Here is a 6,749-nt window from a genome sequence, read left to right as displayed (position 1 = left end):
TTATGTAGTTTTATTTTGTAAAAATCTAACTCTAAATGCTTATTATTAGATTATTTAATGCATTATCTTTGATGCATTAATGTTAACAAATTAGGCTTTATGGTAAACTAAGCAAAGGCAGTTGTAGAGAGAAATCTACAGTGCTTGGTGCCTTTCTGCTAGCATCTCATAAATAAATAACTATTGGGCTATAGTTTATTTCTAAGCTCATAATGATCTGTCCACCTTTCGATCTGCTAAGATGTGAAAAAATCTGGCAATTGTAGTTTTCTGCATTATACTAATATAGTGATCACTCAGTTCTGCTGGTGAAATGCATTGTGAAATAATGCTATTTCATAGCTTTGGGCAATAATAAATCTTCATGGTTCAACTTTTTGTTGTATTGTATTGTTATCATATACTGGAGTTGATTTAGCAAGAACCATTACCTCTTAAATATATCTCAAGCTTTACTGTTCTGTAGTTCTTGTGGCCGTCATGTAGAAAACCTTACCTAAGAAGATCATACAAGATAGCGTTTAAGACAATGATGTAGATCCTCTGTTAGATCTGGCATGGAGTTGAAGCTTTGCACATTACGCAAATCATTGAATTTCTTCCAGCATAAGCAGAATGATTGGGTTGCAAGACGAGGTTCTTCTGCCTGTGGGAAAAGAGCAGTATCATAAACCCACTGGGGTCCCAACCCTGGTCCTGGAGGCAACCCAACAGTCCACATCGTTCATGTCTCCTTAATCAAACGCACCTGATTCTGATTCAGGTCATCAGCTCATCAGTAGAGACTTCAAGACCTGAAATTGATGTGTCAGAGAAAGGAGAACATGCAAAATGTGCAGTGTTGGGGTGCCTCCAGGACCAGGGTTGGGAACCACTGATGTAACCAATTAGTAGAGTCCCAGCAAGCCATGACCTCTGTAGTTTTTCGTTCCCAAGTAGACGCAGCTATATAAGTAGGCAAATATGTAAGTAATAAGCATGTCTAATGAGCTGTAATCAGGGTGTCAATAAGACTTTTTGATAATGGAAGAGGAAGTGATTTGGCTTTCAATGTTCCTATCATACACTTGGTTTATTAGTAGCCATTTGTTAGCACATGGTCTACGACGGGCCATTTCAGTCAGATGCCTTTCTTCTTATTCACTTTAGTTCTTCTTGTTGATTTAGGCATTTTGCATTTGAATCGTATCATTAAAACTGTGAAACTTACGGCCATATGATATTTGGTGCTTTTTGTCTTGATTAAGTGCCTAAGCAAGGCAATGAAATTAACATAACTGTCGAGCCACAATTGTATTTTTATTTATTGATAAATAAATTAATACATTTAATAAATGTGCTTCTGGCATAGTCTTCAAACTAAAGAAAATATTTATAAATAAATGTAAACATTTCCAGCGAAGAAAGATTGCAGGTTAAGCTTTAAAACTCCGCTAAACTCATTACATGCTTGTCGGGAAATTACATGTGCGGTGAGATGAGCGGAGGAACTAAATCTAACGAAACCCCGAAAAACAAGGACATTTTATATTTATCAAGTTTTTAATATGCATCATTTCTGACATTTTTTTCAAACAATGTTTTAATGCAGTACTCCAAATTTTGCTTAAAAATACATATTTTTGCATTCCTTTTTAAGCATCGTATTGAAAACAGAAGCCAAAATATAACATGATTCAGATTTGTTTTATTCTCCTGTCATTTTTTTTGTTAGTTAGTTTTCAAAGCCGCTCCATAGGTGGGAACCTACAAGTAGTCTGGATCCCAGCCATAAGCTTTTATTTTATGTGCTCTGCCTTTGATGGCTTTCATGTTTATTCTGCATTTGTTGGGATGGTCGAGGCACAAGCAGGCATGTCTTAACTTGACACTGCTGAGTCCTGGGAGAACGTGAGTGTTTGGGCCTGGCCTAGCAGATTCAGGGGGCGAGGAGAGATGAGGAGGGTAGATTTACTATTGAACATTTCTGTATGTCTATATTAACCAGTTCTGGCTGGCCTGTCATGCTCCAAAGAATGCCATAAAACTGAGAAATGGGAATCATCATCCAGACACTGGCTAATGAAGACTTATGCATGGGAACTTGTACAGGCAAATAGATATAATGTGGTGGTTTAACAATGGTCAGGTTAATGCAAGATTGCTGACTCTGTCTGTTTTAAATTGGACTACTTGTTAGACACAGCCCAGAGGAATTCCAGATATAAATTTAGCTATGCTGTATCATACCCAAGAGGTGCCTGTTTATATTTCTGAAGTTAGGACATTGTTTTTCCAGAATAGGCATTGATACAATACTTGGGGCCTATGACAAAGACTAGGGAGCTATTATCTCACAAGTCTCACAAATACTAGCATACATTACAGCAAGGGTTCCCAGTCTTTTTAGGCTACTCAACACTTGGACACAGATTATTTACTTGTTCACTCAATAGGTAAGAATTGATATGTATGACTTTAGTAGCTTTTCATCATCTTATAAGACCCCTACAGTTCCCTCACATACCTCCACTTTGGCAAACCCTGCCTCAAATGAACCATTCCTAGTTTTTTTGAAAATGACTCTGTTTTCAATTTGTGACCTCAGTATTGGCTCTGAATGATTCAAACAGCTAACTCACAAGTAAGTTAAAGTTTTTTTTTTTTGTGAACTTTTTTTCATTGACTCATTAAAACTGCACAATAAAGGCTCTGTAGGCATTTAAGTAGATTGACAGATTGTCTTTCAACAATGTGACTGTCATTAACGCATTGGTTTTTATATAACATTTGTTAAATTATAGTTTTAAAATGTTTTTTTCATAGGTGTATATTTTTTCAGCAATGATAGAGGAAAGCAGAAAAAAAAAACTTTTAATCCTACAAGTCTATTACTTCCAACTTCTTAAATTGGCCCAGTGCATATCAGATTTTATTTATGTATTTACTTTTCTGTGGAGGGTGAGCATTTCTTTTCATCTGATAAACTGCAGCAGTGAGTGATTCATTAACTTGAGAATGGCCCTCATCGTGCAATGTTTCCTCCCTCACTGATAGAAAGAAGAAATCCACATTGCTCGGGGCAAACTGTGCCTTTCATTTTACTCTGTATTATATTGTTGTCGATTCCTGTGTCATCTTCAATTTCATACTTAAATGCTAAACTATTTAATATTGGATTAGATTAGATTCAACTTTATTGTCATTGCACATGTAAGGTACAAGGAAACGAAATGCAGTTAGCGTCTAAACAGAAGTGCAATAAGCAGTAAGTACAGGATAATAAGAAAGCTCATTTTTCTTCTGTTTGTAATCATATGCTGTTCTCGTGTGTTTATCAGGAGCTCTCCTTGTTTTCATTTCTGTGTTCGGGGAAAAGGTCTGGTCGAACATCTGCCTCATAATTGTTTAAATCTGGGAAGATTCTGGTGCACCCTATCCAGGATACAATGTGGCCTTTTTAATGCTGTTTTCCTTTAAGATTTGTACAGACAATTGTTTATGTGTCGGAAAGAAGCTTGTTTTATTTGGAGATAATGGGCATTTACAGTAAGACGGTTGACCTTGGTTTACTTGACGAGCCAAAAACGTAGAAGAAATTGCTCTCTGTTCTTGTTTTCCTTGTTTTCGGTTTCCTGTCTCATCCTCTCTCTCTCTCTCTCGGTTTCTTAAAAGAGAGGAGACGATGAGTAGTAGCAGTGTGGGAAAAAACTGAACCGCCGAATGTCTCTCTTTGGCTCTGGGCTCCTCGTCTCTCATCCCTCATAGGGGGATCCAAACTCCATCAAAGAACTTGTCATTTCTGAAGGGGGACCAGATGGTGCAAATTATACCCACCTGAGTGTAGGGGGTTGGAAAGAAGAGCTTGCTATCTGGTTCGAACCTATTGTTATTTTCTGGAAGGTATGATCTCAGTGTGGGAAACTTGTGTTTATGAAACCTTTGTAGTTGAGCTGTTCATGTAAATTACTCCAGTTGTCATCGGCCCTGTTGCTGCTTTTCTCCCTTGAGACGAAAATTGGCAGTTAGGGTTAGAATTTGTTTGGAACAGCGCCACTAGTAAACGTAATCCAAGCTAATTTGTTGTTTCCACTCATTTGCAATGCCACCAGAAAGCAATTGGACTCTTTAGTGGCTCTAATTGTACAGCCAGGGGCAAGATTTGAGCTTCGGGCCACCCAGGGTGGACAAAAGTGCAGAATCTCCCTCATTTCCTGGTGATAAAGCCATTGTGAGCCACTAGTCCTTTCCAGATTGTGCAAACATGTAATGAAAGAGCCCACACTGGGTCTGTGGTGCCAGCGATGGGAGCCGTGACACGGGGAGTTGTGGTTATGGTGTCATTTAAGAGCGCGTTGTCCCATGGGCCCGTTTGACCGTGAAATAGTGGAATGAGCCCTCGGGGCCACTGTTTGCTGCTCTTGCTAACACTGATTAGTGTCCGTAACAAATGACAGGACCCCGTTAAATGTTAAGCTCTAGAGATTTAACGCTAGTTTGGCATAAATAATCCTGTCTGCGTGATAGGTGATGACTTCGGTCTTTCAATACCTTGAGATTTAGTGCACTCATTGCTCTCAGCTCCACCTGTAAGCAGCATTCATCTTTGGATTTGGCTTTTCTCGAATGTCTTTGGTTGTTACTAATGTACAATACCTTATTAAAGGCTTCACAGGCTTCCAATCTGATGACAGCATATGTTTACAGAACACTTTGATTCCCTTCTGCCAGCGCTATATTGTCAAATTTAATCAGTCAGTGTTATTCCTCGTTGTTTTGCTCCTTCATTTGATCTGAAGTCTAGACTTGTATTGGAATTTTATTCTGTGAATGTGATGGCTCAACCTCGTGCAATTGCGTGAGTGGAATTACACTGTGTTGTGGTAATTCTCCAATCCTGTCATTCACAGAATGGTATCAGAAGCAGGTAAATACTCCCATGAACACTAGATGTGCAGCCGATGGCCTTTGGGCTGATGCCAACATTGCAAGCAGTTGCAGAGTTGCAAAAAAAAAAAAAATTATCAGTGCTCTGATACGATCTGGGATGTAGGTCAACCAGTTCATCTAGCATGTAGCCTGACACACGTGGTAAATGTGCTTTTATAAAAATTAGGCTTTAAAATAAGCCTTATGTTTTAGGTATTTTTAAAATACTATTTTACACACACACACACACACACACACACACAGTTTTATATGCAGGTAAAGATATATACACACACAATTTTTCCATTTTCAACTTTACATTTTCCACAAAAGGTCATAAAACAGCTTTTTTAGTTTACTGGCACCTCAACATAAAACATGCTTTTCAAAACATATCCAGTGTTACTCTGTTAATTTCCAACAAAGAGTTCTCTGAAGTTTCAAAGCGCTGCGAAGCACAGTGTGAATCCGATATCTCTGCTTCCTTGCAGATTGTCAGTTGTCAAATACAGCTGTTTTCACACATAAACACAGCTTCACAAGCCAGATGGGAACGAGAGTGTTGTCCCAACACAATGGGAAAAACTCAATGTATTTCTTATTCTTCATTAATTCTTCCAGCTCATCATGCTTACTCGGAGCGGATGGTTAAGAGTTGGCAACGCACGCTATACAGCTGGTTCATACTTGATGAAAATACCCTCCCTCAGGCATCAGTGATAGCACATGCTTTTACAGTGAAGCATGATTTGAAAGTAGAGTAAAATATGAGGTTTAGAATCGGAAAGTGAATGACCTTGCTTCCTTGTTTAGAGACGAACCTTTTCCAAAGCATGCTACAATAATGTATCATCATAAACAATGTTCAGGAAAAGTTGATTTGTTGCACTTTGTGAGTGTGTTGACATGCATTACAATGTGAGATTTACCAATCCTGATTACTCCAGTTGTGACATCAGAATGTAAACATGAACACCATTACAGATGAAGTGAAAGTGGAGTAGATCGCTAAAAACCAGGTGTGCAAGTTTAAGCAAAACCCAATCAACAAACTTCTTTCTTTCTTTCTATCTATTAAATTAGCTGATACCTGATAATCTGTAGCTTTGCCTAATATATATTTTTGACTTGGGCATGTTGATACAATTGATAAAATTTTGCTTTCAGGAATGCATAATTCATGCAAAGTTAATTCCCAAGCCAATCTTCAGTACTACAGTTAATGCATTCACACAGAGCTGATGTTAAAATAGGCTAAAGGTTCAATATAATATTAATATGCTAGGAAATTCACAGTATTTTCAAGTGACACTCTCCATTGGTAAATCTCTCTTCCATTAGCATGTTGTTTGGGGAATATCATGTTCTTGAAACAACACCATAATGCTTTTTTTCCTCTTGTGGCTGAGCAAATAGTTGTTTTAGTTGGTTGCACCTTGGGTCCATGGTTTCCTGTGTTATGTTTTTCTGAACTGCCTTGAAAACGAACTCAACCCCTTAGTGATAGAATGTTAAACAACTGATCTTCTGACTGTTTATTGCGTAAGAGAAAAAGAATCCCATTTGGCAAACCGTGACCTGGTTTATTAAATATTCAACTTTTTTTCTCAAGTTCGATACTGTCAGAGATGGTTGTCGTTTTATTTTTTTCCAGAGATAGAAATTAATCAAAAATGTAATGTTGCTTACCACCTTTTTGTCCTTCAATGGAGGCTGGGTTTTGAGACTATTTCATGACCCTGGAGTTCTTCGCATGAGTCAGACTTCAGATTTTACTTCACACATTCCTTTTAGATTATTTTTCAAGCCAACCTTGTATAAAACTCATTCATCAAAAGATC

This window comes from Carassius auratus, chromosome 2 (genome assembly GCF_003368295.1).
Source record: "Carassius auratus strain Wakin chromosome 2, ASM336829v1, whole genome shotgun sequence".
NCBI lineage: Eukaryota > Metazoa > Chordata > Actinopteri > Cypriniformes > Cyprinidae > Carassius > Carassius auratus.
The sequence above is the reverse complement of the archived record's forward strand: the minus strand, read 5'-3'. Positions refer to the sequence as shown.